At 29.2% G+C, this 16000-nt stretch overlaps 1 long non-coding RNA gene and 1 pseudogene across 1 annotated transcript; one reads left to right on the plus strand and one right to left on the minus strand.

Moving 5' to 3' along the window:
- Positions 1-658: 658 nt before the first annotated feature.
- Positions 659-2342, plus strand: LOC110807763 (uncharacterized). Its single transcript, XR_015821822.1, has 2 exons — positions 659-1048; positions 1422-2342. It is a non-coding gene; the product is annotated as an uncharacterized LOC110807763 (long non-coding RNA).
- Positions 2343-6070: 3728 nt separating this feature from the next.
- Positions 6071-7072, minus strand: LOC110807773 (ethylene-response factor C3 pseudogene; annotated as a pseudogene).
- Between the last annotated feature and the right edge of the window lie 8928 nt (positions 7073-16000).

Raw genomic sequence — 16000 nt, forward strand, 5'->3', positions numbered from 1 at the left:
AAATCTGGACCGTCCGTGCGCACATTTAATCTGGGTTGTCTGTGCGCGCGGGAACTGATCTGGGCCGTCCGATCGCGCGTACGCGGATCACCCACGTGGCATGTCCCATGTCAGCGTTTCCTTACCACGCGGTGTGTCCTGGTTGGCCGAGGCTGCTGACCGGGCTGCTGATGTGGTTACTGACGTGGCACAACTTTTTCAAATTGCGTTTTGACCCCCCGGTTTCTGATTTTTTTTTCAAAAACACCCCTATAAAATCCAAATTTTCACCCATTTTTTCCAAAATCAATTTCAATTAAATCCAAAAAATAATTTTACCTTATTTTATCATTATTTTTATTTTTATTTTTATTAAATTAAATTAAATTAAAATCTTATAAATTAAATATATAAAAATTTAAAATAAAATTCAAATACAAAAATAAAAATAATAATTTAGGGGTTACAACCTATATATAAAATATATATATATATATTAGAAAATAACTTTTTTTACGAATTTTATCATTTTAATATAATTAATCAAATATAATATCACTTTTTTTTTTATTCCAACACTTGATTGTCAACTCTTGATTTATTGTGAGCAATTTGGCAATTGGGTCATATATATATATATATATATATATATATATATATATATGTAGATGGTGTTGAAGTAATGGCAGTCACGAACAAGTTCTTGATCACTGTAATTATAATCAATGGATTGTTTTTATCTCCTTCTCAGTCTCTAGTGAAAGAAAGAGAAGATGATTCTAATGATCCATCTTCTCTCCATTGTTATTTTCTTTGTGGGTTGAAGACAAAACTCCCAAGGGCCCCTGCCCCATTACCACCGCCACCTCCGCCGCGAAATTCTCCTTGTCATCAAAGTCCTCCTCCTCCGATTTCACCACCACTACCACCGCCACTATTACCATCACCGCCACTATTACCATCACTTCCACCACCATTATATATGCGACCACCTCCACCACCGCCGCCAAGAAGAGGACCACCTTCATCACCACGAAGATCACATGCGCCGCCGCCACCACCACAAAGAGTTATATTATACCACTATTAACGCCCGTCCATTATTTTATTACGTCAAATTTATATTTTCTTAAAGAGATTATATTTTTTTATCAAAATAAAATTTTCAAATGTTCTTAATATATTATTATATTTTTTGTAAGAAAATTTATATATAAATAGTTGCTGACGTGGCCGCTTATAGATACAGCTGGCTACATTAACTCTGCCTTCCACGTTACTGTTAATATTTAAAATTATTAATAAATTATAAAATAAAATAAAATAAAAATTATTCTCACCCTGCTAATCCACCATTCCTTCTGCAACTGAAAGCTTCCAGCATATCTGCAACTTCTTCTCCTTCCTCTCTTCAAAATTGATTTGGGTATTTTTAGTTGCAGGTACAGTTTTTTGGGTTAGGGTTTTCTTTGGATTCGAGAAGATGAAAGAAGACTAACAAGAGAAGGAGAAATGAGAAAGCAAAAATTCTGATGAACTGGTCAACACGTCAACACATCTTTCATTCATTATTATATATAATGTGTATATATTGACTAGAAATGTATACTTTAGACTTAGATGCATATACACACACAGACACACAAGCTGTATCCTGCCAGTTTCTTCAATATGAAATCTAACAGGAGGAAGCTTCTGGGTCAAAAATTTACACTGGGTTTGAAAAGAATTAACGAATCTGCTGACTTGATCACGATATAATTATAACCAACCCATCACCATTGTCCCTATATAAAGAACAGACCAATATTCATAATTAAGAAGGATATATTCGTGTGGATTTAGACATATATATATATATATATACATATGTCTTCTTTCTTGTAATTAGAAGTAATGGAGATTTCCTGTTTTAGATTAGTCCTGTATGTTGTGCTAGTTCATGGCATGATATTATTACAGGCTAATTCAAACATGAGCAGCAGGAAGAACATTTTAATGGCGGAAGCTGTTGATGTTCATCATGATGAAGATCATAGCGTTGAAAGTTCTGCAAACTATTATCAGTTGCATCCTCAAATGAAATGGGTTCTGAGTAGGAGAGGAATCGGAAACTTTCCGAGACGGCCGCCTTCTCCGATGCCAAATCAAGGAGCTCAACAAGTTATGCCTCCCCCATCCGTGCCTATCTAGTTAACCCACCCGGTTTAATATAATACCAAAGTATATTAGATACTATTATTCATTATTGTCATTATTATTGGCATATGTATTATATATATATATATATGTATTATATTAAAAAATATGTATATATATATAAATTTATAATGAGAATTGCATACAGCATATTTCAATTTGTAGATGCACAATCCAATAAAGGGTTCTTTCCTAATATATATATAAATATATATGTTCATATCAAAGTGTTAATATTTTTAATGTGGCTAAGATATAAATTTAGATATGCAATATCTATTTTTGTTTAAATTAATTTTAACTTCCATTTTACATTAAATTAATTCCCATATTTTAAAAGTATTTTTTATCTAATATAATTTTATTACTAATTACAATTACCGTTAACTTAAATATCACATATTAAATTTAGTGACACATAATTTTTAATTAATTTGTTTATAAATTAAATGTTATAAAATTTTGTATAAAGACACTATTTTACGGATAAAAATAAATATACAAAAAGTAAGTCGTGGCTTTTTTTTTTTATTTGACATATAAAAATTTAATTTATATAAACTTTTTAATATTACATTAAATATCATGTGATATCTGATGTAAAAATTTAAGTTAATAATGTTAATAATTAATAATAAGAATAAAATAAATTAATTTTTTTTAAAAAAATACATAGACTAATTAAGAGATAATCGAAAGTGTAATTAATTTGAATAAAAATAAATATTATAAAATTTTAAATTTATATTTTAGCCTTTTTAATGAGGAGGAAAAAACTAGTAAGCTAAATTAAGTTATATTAATTTATTTATCTTTCTTGTGAATTTAACTATATATATATATATATATACACATGTATAAAACTAGTTAAATTCACTTATAATTACAAGCATAGTCAAATTATAGAAATTAATTATTACTCATTGAAGAAATTAGGGGTTTTGACTGGTGTGTATGTTGATATACATTCACACACACACACACGCACACACACATATATATATATATATATATATATATATTGTTTCCAGCTGCTTACATACATTGACTTGTGCGTATATAATTGACACTTCAAAGTTATTGACATCAAAAATTCACAACCCATATCCATCCATCCCCTTAATTTCAGCAGTATCATTTAATATTTGGTACCTAACTATTATATAATATATATATATATATACATAATACGTTATATCTTTTTTTTTGCATTTTCCTTTATATAAACCCCAAAATTAGTGTGATATACTTATATATATATATATGTCTCAATTTATGAACTGCATTAACAATGGATACAGTTCCATCACTCTCGTTTTTTCTTGTGCTACTTATACAAATGAGCACCATGCTTGAAGCTTCTTATGATACTACAGGCAAAAACAACCTTGAAATTGAGATGAACAATTATGATTTTCATGCTCAAGTGAAAGCAGTATTAGGCAGGAGATCAATCATCCCGATACGCCGCCCGCCTTCTCCGACACCCAACCGCTTGGTCCGTCAGGATGCTCCTCCTCCTGCATCACCCAGCAAACGACTTGTCGTTTACTTGTCACCGCCGCTACCACCGCCACCACCACCGTATTATTAGAAGCTTCTTTCACATCTTAATCTTTAATTAGGGATTGAGTTTCATGTGAGCTTTGGCTGCTTCTTTGTAATTTTGATCTCTACAATGATCATATTGGAAGAACTTTTTTATATTATAGGGTTTCTTTTTTTTTCTTTCTGATTTTTGAGTTATCTTTGAAAAGTAATAAATGGAAATTACCCATATTATCATATTATACAAAATGTTTGTTTCATATATATATATATATATATATCACAGTTAAAGTAATGTTGAATGTTTGGAAAAAACTTTAGATAGGTTAGCTCTATGTAATCTTTTGTTTGAACCGGGAGAAAGAAAAACGAGAGACTGATATATATATATACTTTCTGGGTGTTAACTAAAAGTGTTGAGTATATACATATACATACGTTTAAGTATATGGAAATATATGGGAAATATTATTCATGGTGGGTTATATGGATCGTGTTGATACACGGTGTTGTAGTAGTCAGCGCCGGAAGCGAGTTCCGATGATCGGTGGTTATATTCAGAAAATGGAAATTGGGGTGTTTGGATACGGGGATTGCATATTGTCTCCAAAAGAATAAACACCTTGTCACCGCCGCCGCCTCCGATGATTAATTTTGGCAGAACCATGTTGGCTCCTGCTCCTCAGCCGTCCGTACCACCGTCTCCGTCTCCATCTCCATCTCCCCTTTGTCCTATCCATTAACTTTTTTTACCTCCATTTTCAATAATTATTCTGATTGATTTCTCTGAATATATATATATATATATATCTATGTATCTCATTCTTGTTTGCAAGTCATTCCAGCTTACTGCTTTTACACTGTTCTTTCCTCGATCATAAAATTAATAAATTTATTCTCATGTTGTATTTTAATATTCATATAATTTTTAATTATTTAATTTATTTATATATATATATATTTTAAAAAAACATTAAAATTGTAATGCTAATAGAAATAAAGAGGAAATGAATATTTCTAAAATTAACCCATTAATCAAAAATTACAATTAATTTTTTAATTTTAAATTGATTTAGTTTGTGGAATTAAATTATATTAATTCAAAATAATTTTTAAGTTAAATCAAAATCTTGACTCCTAAAATCCAAGGAAAATAACCTAAAAAAACCCAACATCATAAACTCAAACCTTTAACTAAAAGCCCAAGTTTTTATTTATAGCCTTTAAATTAAGACCAATTTAAAAAGCCACTTTACCAAAAGCTCAACTCGGAGTTAACTCTCCTCCAAAGAATACGAGTTCGAACATCGTTAAAAAAATAAAACTCGCCGCAGTATGAATTTATTATAAATAAAAAATAATTGACTAATAATATTTGATCAAATTATGCCGAAAACTCAGTCATGTTAGATTCAATAAAGTAATTTAAAGGCTACTTTACCGAAAACTCAACTCAAATTAACTTTCCCAATACCCAATACCAAAATAATTAAGTCTCCTCCAAAGTCTCATTTAGTTTTTTTTTTTAAGCCGACAATTTTTGTAGTTTATTTGAAGTATATAACATCACTAAAGAAATAAAATTTAACACAGTGTGAATATATTATAAATTAATAGTGATCGACTAATAATACTTGATTCACTTATACCGAAAACTCAATCATATTAGATTCAATCAAGTAATTTAAAGGTCACTTTACCAAAAACTCATCTCAGATTAACGCTCTTAATACCCAATATCAAAATAATTAAGTCTCTTCCAAATCCCATTTAGTTTTTTTTTAAACCGAAAATTTTTGTATTTTATTCGAAGTGTATAAGTTCGAACATCGCTAAAGAAATAAACCTTGCTACAGTTATGAATATATTATAAATTAAAAGTGAATAATGAATAATACTTGATCCACTTAGATCAAAAACTCAATAATATTAGATTCAATCAACTAATTACATCACTACATGCCCATGGTTTAAAAAAATTAGCAGAATTTTTTTTCTCTGGAAAACTACATTAATTAAAAAAATAATTTCACATATAATTACAAAAATATATTTATAAAATTCATATAATATAATATATATATAAGTGGGTCAATAACTGTCACGAAAAGGGAGTTCCATAAATAATTAGTTGCCCCGGTTGACTAATCTATCATGCTAATAATTAAGCCTGTACAAAAGCTAGTCTTCTGTCCAATCTTCACCATTAATTATCCAAATATGCAAAAGAATACATATATATATATATATAATAAAATAAAAAAGAAACAAAATTCACATCACAAAGTATCCAATTCGTTCATTTTTATGAATATATAGAGTTCTGTACAGAAGCAGCCTGATAACATATATATATATATATATATAATTTCTTATCAGTATATGTAGCCAAAAATTATACTATTGATTCAGCTTAACTAAGGTATGAAGCTAGAAATATATATATATATATATAATTCCAATGACATAATATTTTTGTAGAAGAGTTGGGTAAGTCAATCCCGAGACCTTCTTCCGTCGAAATAAGAGGTGGCTAGCCGGAAGTAGTAATCTCAGATAATCTCAGGAGCTCCTCCAAATAATCAACTCCTAAATCCTCAAGTACCACCAAATGATTTTCCATCTCCTTTTCGTACGTCTCTGCAATTTTCTTCTTCTTGCTTCTTCCTCCTCCTCCTCCTCTTCTACTCCTCAAAGAATGAATCTTTTTCAACTCCAACACCGGCGAGCACCCTTCTTCAAACCCATACTTCATTTCTCGAAGCGATTCGTAGACTTTCTCCATCGGAAAATTCAAGGTGGCCATTGATCCTTTCAACGCAAATGCAGCTTGGTCATAAGCCAATGCCGCAGCCTCCGCCGTGTCAAATGTTCCCAACCAAACTCTCACGCCATTCCTCGTTGAATCTCTTATCTCCGCCGCGTATTTTCCCCACGGTCGCCGCCTTACTCCTCTGTACGACACTTCCCTCGTCCCCTCCTCTTCTACTCCTTCTTCTTCTTCCTCCTGTTTAATGGAGTTCATTTCGTTGATGTTGTTGGAGGAGGAGTTTGCGTGAGGAGGTTTGGGTTCTTGGTTGAGAAGTCCCAGGAGTAGCATTTCTTGGGAGTCGTTCTCGTCGAAGGGTAGAGTTTGGCTGTTGAAGTTACTGTTTGGAAATGGAAGAAGGTAAGTTGATGGTGAAGAATATGGATCAGAAGAGAAAAATGGGTAATGATGATGAGAAGAAGAAAGAGAAGAAGAAGAAGAAGAAGAGGAAGAAGAAGACGAATCCATATGATTGGTAGAGAAGGTTCTCTAGTGGGTTGGTCTAATTGAATGAAGAATATTTTGCAGTGTAAGCCTATATATAAGCAGAGAGAGAGAGAGAGAGAGAGAGTTCAGTGGGAGATTTTTTGTTATATTTTTATTTATAAATAAAAATTTTGGAGGTGACACGTAGTGAGGGAAGAAGGAGTGACAATGTGTGACGTAGTCAAATCTTGGTCGTTAGTGGGACCCACTTGAGGAGTTGATGCACGTGAGTCAAACTGACTCGGGGTAGGCGGCGGCCACGGCCAGGTCACGAGAATGAGATACTTTCCTATTTCTCCATCTGGCACGACCATTTAGGAAAGTATTTCCACGCAAGACTCTACATTTTACTTTCCTATTTATCCTCCCCCCCCCTGTTCCTTAGATTTTGTAGTAGTTTTAAGAATTATAATTTTATTTTATTCAAAAAACTTTTATAATGTTATATATATATATGTATACGTATATATGTCAAAAACATAATATAACATTGACATTTTTTTCATTATAATTATATGTTGTAATATTTTCTTAATACTGTTGTACGGTAATAATATGGAACAAATGAATATTTTATTACTTATTTCTAAGTTTAATAAATTGAATTATGGAATAATTGTTTTACAATCCTCTTAAAAAATTAATTATATTGTACCATAAACTAATAATTATGAGTTCTTAATTAATTATTAAATTATAAATAAATTTAATTTTGAATCGAATTATATTTTTATATATTATCGATTTAAAAGTTGGGTTTTGTTGTTCCATGATTCGTGTGTTTAAATGAATTTTTACTCATAAAATTATAATTTTAAAATAAATAATGCTAAAAGCCATGTATCTTTATAATTAAAATTTTCAATGTGTAATTTTCTTTTATCCTTTTTTTTATAGTAAAAAACGTATATATTCATTAATTAAATTATATACGTACATTAATAATAACGCAACATAAATAAAATTCAAAAAAAAATACACACAGAAACATAATATAATTTATATTTACAATCTCTTATTAAAAGAATCAACGTATCAACTATTAGATTAAATATTTTTAGTTGGTTAATTTCTTTTATTTTCGTTAGTTCTTGTTTGATTATGATTAACGAAAATGTTAATCATAATTAAGAAGAAAATCTCCAAGTAAATTAAGCAAGCAATTAATATGAACCCAACATCTTGCTTAGGCACAATCCCATTTTTTAAATAAATAAATAAATAAAATCATAGTGATTATTCACTGTATTTAGTCTATGCAATTAATTTGACCGACCAATTTAATCATTAATATATACTTTCTCATTAGAAATGATATTATATTAATGATCCATTTCAATAAGCGTAATCAGTAGTGGTAACTATGTGGTCCTTGCATACATTCAATTATATATTATATATCTCTGTATATGTTTATATATATATATATATGTATATGATGGATTAGTACATATCTAAATTTTGTTTAATACCATATTAGCTGTATACGATTAACAATACATATCATCCAAATCACCCATTAATTTTTTTTTTTAATGAATAGATTAGTTAATTAATTTGTATATATAGATAATTACGATCAGTATCATTACTTATTTTATATGCAAGTGTATGTATACTAGTCGTGTACAAAATGTATTGTAATTTTGTATATGTACTGTTTTTATCTTCTATAAATATTAAAGAAATTAATGATTCAGATATGATTCAATGTTTCAATACTTAGTTAATATTCATACACTATTATCGTTGAATTTAAAAAAAAAAAAAATTGGTTTTACGTGTGTATGTGTGTATATATATATATTTGAAAGCTAAAGTTGTAAGCTTGGTGTACATATATATTAATGTTAAATAAAGCTATCCACAAAAATTTCTACTTTGAAATTTCATGAGCTAAATTGATATTAATTGGAGAGTGCAAATAAAGAATATATGTACACATATATACGGACGTATATGCATATATATATATATATATATATATATATATAGGGGGTATAAATTCGAACCCAAGGCTTCCTTTAGTTCTCAAAATTTTATTAGATATAAAAAAAGAAAATTACATAAGTAAATTTTTATGGCCACTAATGCCTAGCACTTCAGAGTGACGGTACATACATACATATATATATATATATAATTAATTTGAACTAATTAGCTAAGTATATTATTATTCCTAATAATCAGTACGTAGCAGTCGATAATTGATCTGTAAATTAACCATTATTAATTACTATGATCATGTCCTCAAAACAATTTTCCATGTCCAAAAGCAATAAAGCACGTGGCGGCCATGCATATACATATATAGATATATGTATATATGTATATATATGCATATGGAACTTGTGATAAATGAAGCATTTATCTTTAAGTAGCACTATATCTATATATGATTAAAACGAAATTATAAAAAAACACAAACACAAGAAGAGAAAACAAGAAGGAGAATATAGCTACTACCCATATATGTATATATATATATATATTATAATATTTTATGGGTGCATGCATTACTAGTGCGACGTTAGAGTATATAAAGGAATGTGCATGAACCTAGTACATATTGCTTGTTGAATGTTCAAAAGAGCTTCTCTATGTTTTGATCGACATTCCATGGCAACTTAAAAGAATTTTGCACGTTGGTGTAACGTTATATGTATATATATATATATATATATATATATTTATATACATTAAGGTCTTTATTCACAAAAAGAAAATTAATAAATAAAATAATGTAATTATGATATTTTAGATGCTCAGCCAAGTCAACATGTTAAGTGCTCTCCATTTGTTAGGTAGATGGGTTCCACCCTTATATCATTTACTAAATAATTTATATATGTTCCTACATATATATATATATATATATACACACACACACACATATGTAAGAAGGTTCTTTATATATACCAGAAAGGGAAATGATGGGTTCATCCCCCTTATACATAAAAAAAAAATTATATTTTCTATGTCTGTATAGGTTTGTCTTTAGTTAACATTTACAAGCATTCTTGTCCTAAAGTGACAAGATTGAAGACATTCTAATTAAAGAAAAATCTCCTTTCACATTGCAATATATACATATATGTATATAAAAAATCCGAATGTGGTAAGAAATGATGATTGGAAATCTATCAAACATGATCTTTCGTTAATAGTAAATAGCCATGAGCTCCATCAAACATGATTTCATTCTTCCTTGTCTTATATTTGTCGGGTTTGGATTTTGATGAACCCGTATAACGAGGGATATAAATGATCGTAGTTCTCTCGTAAATTTACTATTCTCAACATTTTTTTATAAGAAGTTAGAGAATTTCAATCGAATTATGTATGTATATTAAAGTTATTTTTTATTATATTATAATTGATATATATATATATATCTAATTGATGAATGTATAAATTTTTACTAAACTTCTTTTAAAAAATATAGTTTTTAAAAGTTGGTCGTTACTACTATTACCAATGTCATTATAATTAGATGTTAAGAATCATTAATCTGGTCTTAATTTTAAATTTTATGATGTCAAATTATGTATAGAAATAGTTCAAAATATATAATAAATAGATTTTTAAGACTCTCTCAATAAACGTTATATTCTTTATACTTTCACTCATATTTTTTAAAATTTGAGCATTCTTCTTATTAGTTTTTTATTGATTTGAGTTCAGAATATCTTTTATAAAATAAAACTCGGCAATTTGTAGTTTGTTCATTTTTAGTAAGTATATGTACTCATTGGTTCAAAACTAGATCCAATTGAGGTTTGGGGTCCGGACCAAAAGGTAGATAACTTTAATTTCAATCCAATAAAATGAGAATTTATTAATCTTTTTAACATTTTCTAATTAGTAAATTGATAAAAATAATAGTAATCGACTTTTATTTTTTTGTTTTTTTTTTTGGTATTTTTAATCCAAATTGATTCATTTTGGTTTAGATCGGAATGGAAAAAAAAAAAGGACCGAAGTGTTTATATTGAAAATTATTTGATATGGTTCAATTCTAAATCATTCAGTCTGTTTTTTTCAATATACTACTATAAAAAAAAAAAACTAAAACACACACGACCACTTCAACTTTTAGTCTTTCCTAGAATATGTATAACATGCAATTTTTATACATATTAGCAATACATATCAAAGAAAAAATTATTTAAACCATAGCCTTATATGCACAAGGAGGATCTCTTGTTCTAAAAATGCCATTGTGATCTTAAAAGTATGCCCTTATTCATATCATGAAAAACTACCTAAATCTTAAGCCTCCAATCTTTTTACTCAAGCACATGTCATCCCAAGAATATATAATAAACTTATATATAAGTGTTTACGTCGCATATTATTTGATCTGATTCAACTTCAAATCATTCAATCTGGTTTTTCAATCTACATCTATATAAAAAAAAAACTAAAACATACATGACTACTTCAACCTTTAGTCTTTCCTAAAATATATATATGACATGCAATTTTATACATATTAGTAATACATATCAAGGAAAAAATTATTTTGACCGTAGCCATATATGCACAAAGATGATCTCTTGGTCTAAAAATGCCATTGTGATCTCAAAAGTATGCCCTTATTCATATAATGCAAAACTACCTAAATTTTAAGCCTCCAATCTTTTTACTCAAGCACATGTCATCCCAAGAATATATAATAAATTTATATATAAATAAACTTCTCTACTATTTTCCTAGGACCTTAAAAAATTGCATCCAATTTATTTATTAATAATATAAGAATATGACTTCTTGTAAAAGTTTAATACGTATCTTCAGATAAATTTTTTTATAAAGTATAATTATAGTCTACTTCCATAACTAAAAGAATTTTTTTTTTATGAAACTGATTTATATTTAATTTTCTAATAAAACTCTTTTTAATTTTTTCTTATATATATATATATGCAGATACTGCAAATTAAGTATCATGAATAAAAATTCAATAAACAAAATAATTATTTACAAATTTCAAATAATATTTTGAATAGAGAATAAGATATAAAGATTTATATGTATAAATATTATATTTTTTTAAGAGGTGATTTTGTTTGAACATAAAAGAATGATATTTTTCTCTATATGACTCTCCCTCATTGACTTTAGCTTGTTTAAATATTTTTAATTACTTAAATATAAGACTGTTTATCAATTTACGATTAGACCAAATTACAGACCGAGTAAAAGTAAAAATTTAAACTGAAGGGTGAACTAATATGTTTTTATCTTATATAGTCTAAATTCAGGTAAATTAATTTTTTTAATTAAAAATTAATAAAAATATATAAAAAATAAACATTATTTTTTTAATTTTTATTTTTGGTGTTCTCTATTCAAATTGGTTCATCTCGATTTAAGGCATGACCGAATCGAAGACTAGATTAAATAATATTTGATATAATTCGATCTAATTTTTCTATACAGATCAAGATTTTAAAACCTATAATTATCTAAATGAAGCATTTTTTTACACTATCAAAATTATCAACATTGAGAACAAATTGAACAATTGATGTATATCATTAGCAATCACAAATTTTCATGATGTACGTGTGTGTGTGTGTATATATATATATATATAATGCCTGTGTGTGTATATATATGTGTGTGTATATATATATATGTATAGCGGGAAGCATATCCGTCGGCAGTTCGAAATATCATTTTCTTTTCCAACCTAATGAATCATAAAGGCGTGCACGTATGTTTCTAAAGTATATACATATAAACGTCATTCCCATTGAAAAATCTAAAAGAAAAAGAGAGATAGTATTGAAATGCTTTACATACATACACATAATATTATATATATATATATATATATATATATTATATAAGATAGGACTAACGACGAATAGGTTAGTGCCTTGCCTCAAGGCCTTTTTGTATTTTAATTAAAAATTATAATATATATTATTTCTTTTGCATTTATCCATTAATTACCTGTACAATATTGACCCCGACCCAACAACCCTAGCTATGCCCTAAACACCTCTATTATTTTTCTCTCTCTCTATATATATATATGTATATTTGTATAAAATATATGTGAGAATACATCTATATATACACATCTACATCTATATCTAACAACCCTTGAGTTCTGAGTGTCTTACAAGTTTAAGAAGGTATCATTTTTTTTTTTTTTTTTAACTAAGAGGCAAGTTATCTGTATATACTATATACCCAGTTACTGATTTATATATAATACGTAAGAAATATGTATATATGTACGTGTATGCATAGGTTTTAATCCAAAAGGTGGTCAAGGTATGAATATATAAATAGTAAAAAGGTTTAAAGTAGAGGTTAGGGGGAGGATATAATGAGCTTGTCTCCATTTGGGGTGGTGAACCCAACTAAAGATATATATATTTTTTCAATTAAATCAATCAAAGTTTCCAGAAGTTTTTGAAAGTCATTAGAAAGATTTTTCCTGTATATAGTCAATAGATATATATATATATATATATATATATATAGATTTTCACACACCCACATTCACACACACATATATATACATATATATGGTTGCTAAGAGGGGTAAGTGATGCTAAACCAAGAAAAAATTAAAAATATTTTTACCCAAAAAGTAAATATAACACGTGTTTCATAGTTTTAAACATATATAATTTAAAAATATATATTTAAAAAAGTTTTCTAACATTTTCTTATAAATTTTATCCTTAATATAAATATATGTATATATTATGTCCAAAGAAATAAATTATAATTTAAGTACAGAAATAAAATAAATAGTTAAGATTTATATTCCATACAAATAAACTTAAAATCTTAAATATTAATACAAGAATTAACTTTTTGAAGGAAATAAAAAAAAAGAAAATAAATAAAACTGGTATCCTACTCGCAACCATCTTGTGGATCGAGCTCTGTATCTTAGTTCTCTTGATCTGAAATAGTTAAATAAAGAATAAACTATACTATCTCAGTAAGAATATTACGATACTCACCGACACAGAAATGAAGGTTGGTAGAAAATCAAAACAATTAATGGAACACGTAATTAAATAAATATATTTCTTAATAATAAAATTATTTACCATCCACTTACCGTAGCGAGATTTACAAAAGCAACCTATATAGACAACAACATAACATTTATCATGATTTCATATGCAATTGGTAACAAGCACACATTATAATTTCACATTTAATGAATCAAACAACAACCTTTCCTTTTATTGGCCTACTAGCATCCATGAGGGTTCATAGGGATATCCCTGCTATCTGTAAACAATTTCTTTCAATATTCTTAATTAAAGGACCGTCCCCATACCTCGTCCGGTATGAGCGCCATATAATCAAGTTCGATACTTCGTCCAGTATGAGACAACGTTCACGGTAGAATTTTCTATTGTACCCGGTCCGTCAACAATCTCCCAAGATATCCAATAAGACTGTCGTTTCATCCATTCACTTAATCATATAGTTCCCATTTACCTTTAATCTCCAGTTTCCTAATTCAGTTGTAACCACATAAACAAACAAACATGCATCAGGGAATGCAATCATATCTCGATTTTTCAATTCAACATTAGTCACATAAGGCAACAATAGATGCATTTACAACCATAAAATTGATAAATAAGATATTATTATATATTTAAATTGTAAAATAATCGACCGAAATCAACAGGGAATAAATTTTAATTCTGGCTCCATTAGTAATCCGTAGTTAATTATAAATATTTTTTAAGTTTTAGGAAATATCATATTATTTGAAATTAAACTTCAATTCCATAACAGAGAATAGGTTGAGAGATTCTTACTCAATTTGATGTCTGAAAAGGCTAAACTGTTGACTGCACCTACTGGTGGTCTCCTGATTTCCTGTAATTTTCTTTAGGAATGAAAACGCGCTATAAGTACTTATAAATGTTCGAAAAAAATCCAAAATTAGCCTCAGGTCCAATTTTGGCCAATTTCAGAATTCTAGCATGGCGGCGGTCCGCTTCAAGTCGGTTGTTTTCTGCCAAATTCAGCCAGTTTTGCATCGATACATGCGAGAAAACACGTTAAGGGGCATCGGTTGGCCGAAAAAATATAAAAAACTGAAACTTACCGGCATCGGGGCTCTCCGATGCGGTGGCTCCTTCGGCTCACGTTGCGGTTGGGTTGTTTTGCTCCGGTCAACTTGTAGAGAAGGTAACGGTAATCACAGTAGTTGAAAAATTACGCCGAACGAGAATAGGGAAGGGTCTCATTGAAAGCGTTTTGTAAAATTTTCTGCGGCGGCACCGTCAGACTTTGCTGCATTTTTCGGCCAATCGGGCAGTCTTTTTACTTTGATTTGGCCATGAAGGTGTTTAAAATTAAATTCCGATCAAATGAAATTTTTTTTACCTCTTTTGGCGGTCGAAAAGGGCTCCAGTGTGGCGTCGGATGGCGGCGACTCTTCTTCCCGGTGGCTGGGTCTTCTTCTCCAGCGAGGGTGGTCGGCGGCTAGGGTTAGGGTTTGGTGTAAAGAATATTATTTATATCCATTCTCATTTAATATAAGCCGTCCATCGCGTTTGATCTGAACCGTCCGATTGCGATTAAATAGAGAGTGAATCTGAACCGTTCATTGCGATTTAATCTGGACCATTCATCATGATCTAATTTGGACTGTCTGATTGCGTTTAAATTTGGCTGTCCAATCGCGTTTGGGGAGGAAATGCATCCAGGTCGTCTGTGCGCGTGAGAACGAATTTGGGCTGTTCGATCGCGGGCACGCAGATCGCCCGCGTGGCCTCTCGAGTGGCACTGCATCAGCATCCGTTGCCACGCGGCACGTCCTGCTTCGTCAGGGCTGTTGACCGAGCATCTTACGTGGCAAAATTTTTCTAAATTACATTTTGACTCCGATTTTTTTTAAAAAATATCTTAAAAACTCAAATTTTCACCTTTTTTTTTTTCAAAATTATTTTCAATTTTATTCTCCATTACATTTCT

This window comes from Carica papaya, chromosome 6 (genome assembly GCF_054855325.1).
Source record: "Carica papaya isolate Zhongbai chromosome 6, ASM5485532v1, whole genome shotgun sequence".
Lineage (NCBI taxonomy): Eukaryota > Viridiplantae > Streptophyta > Magnoliopsida > Brassicales > Caricaceae > Carica > Carica papaya.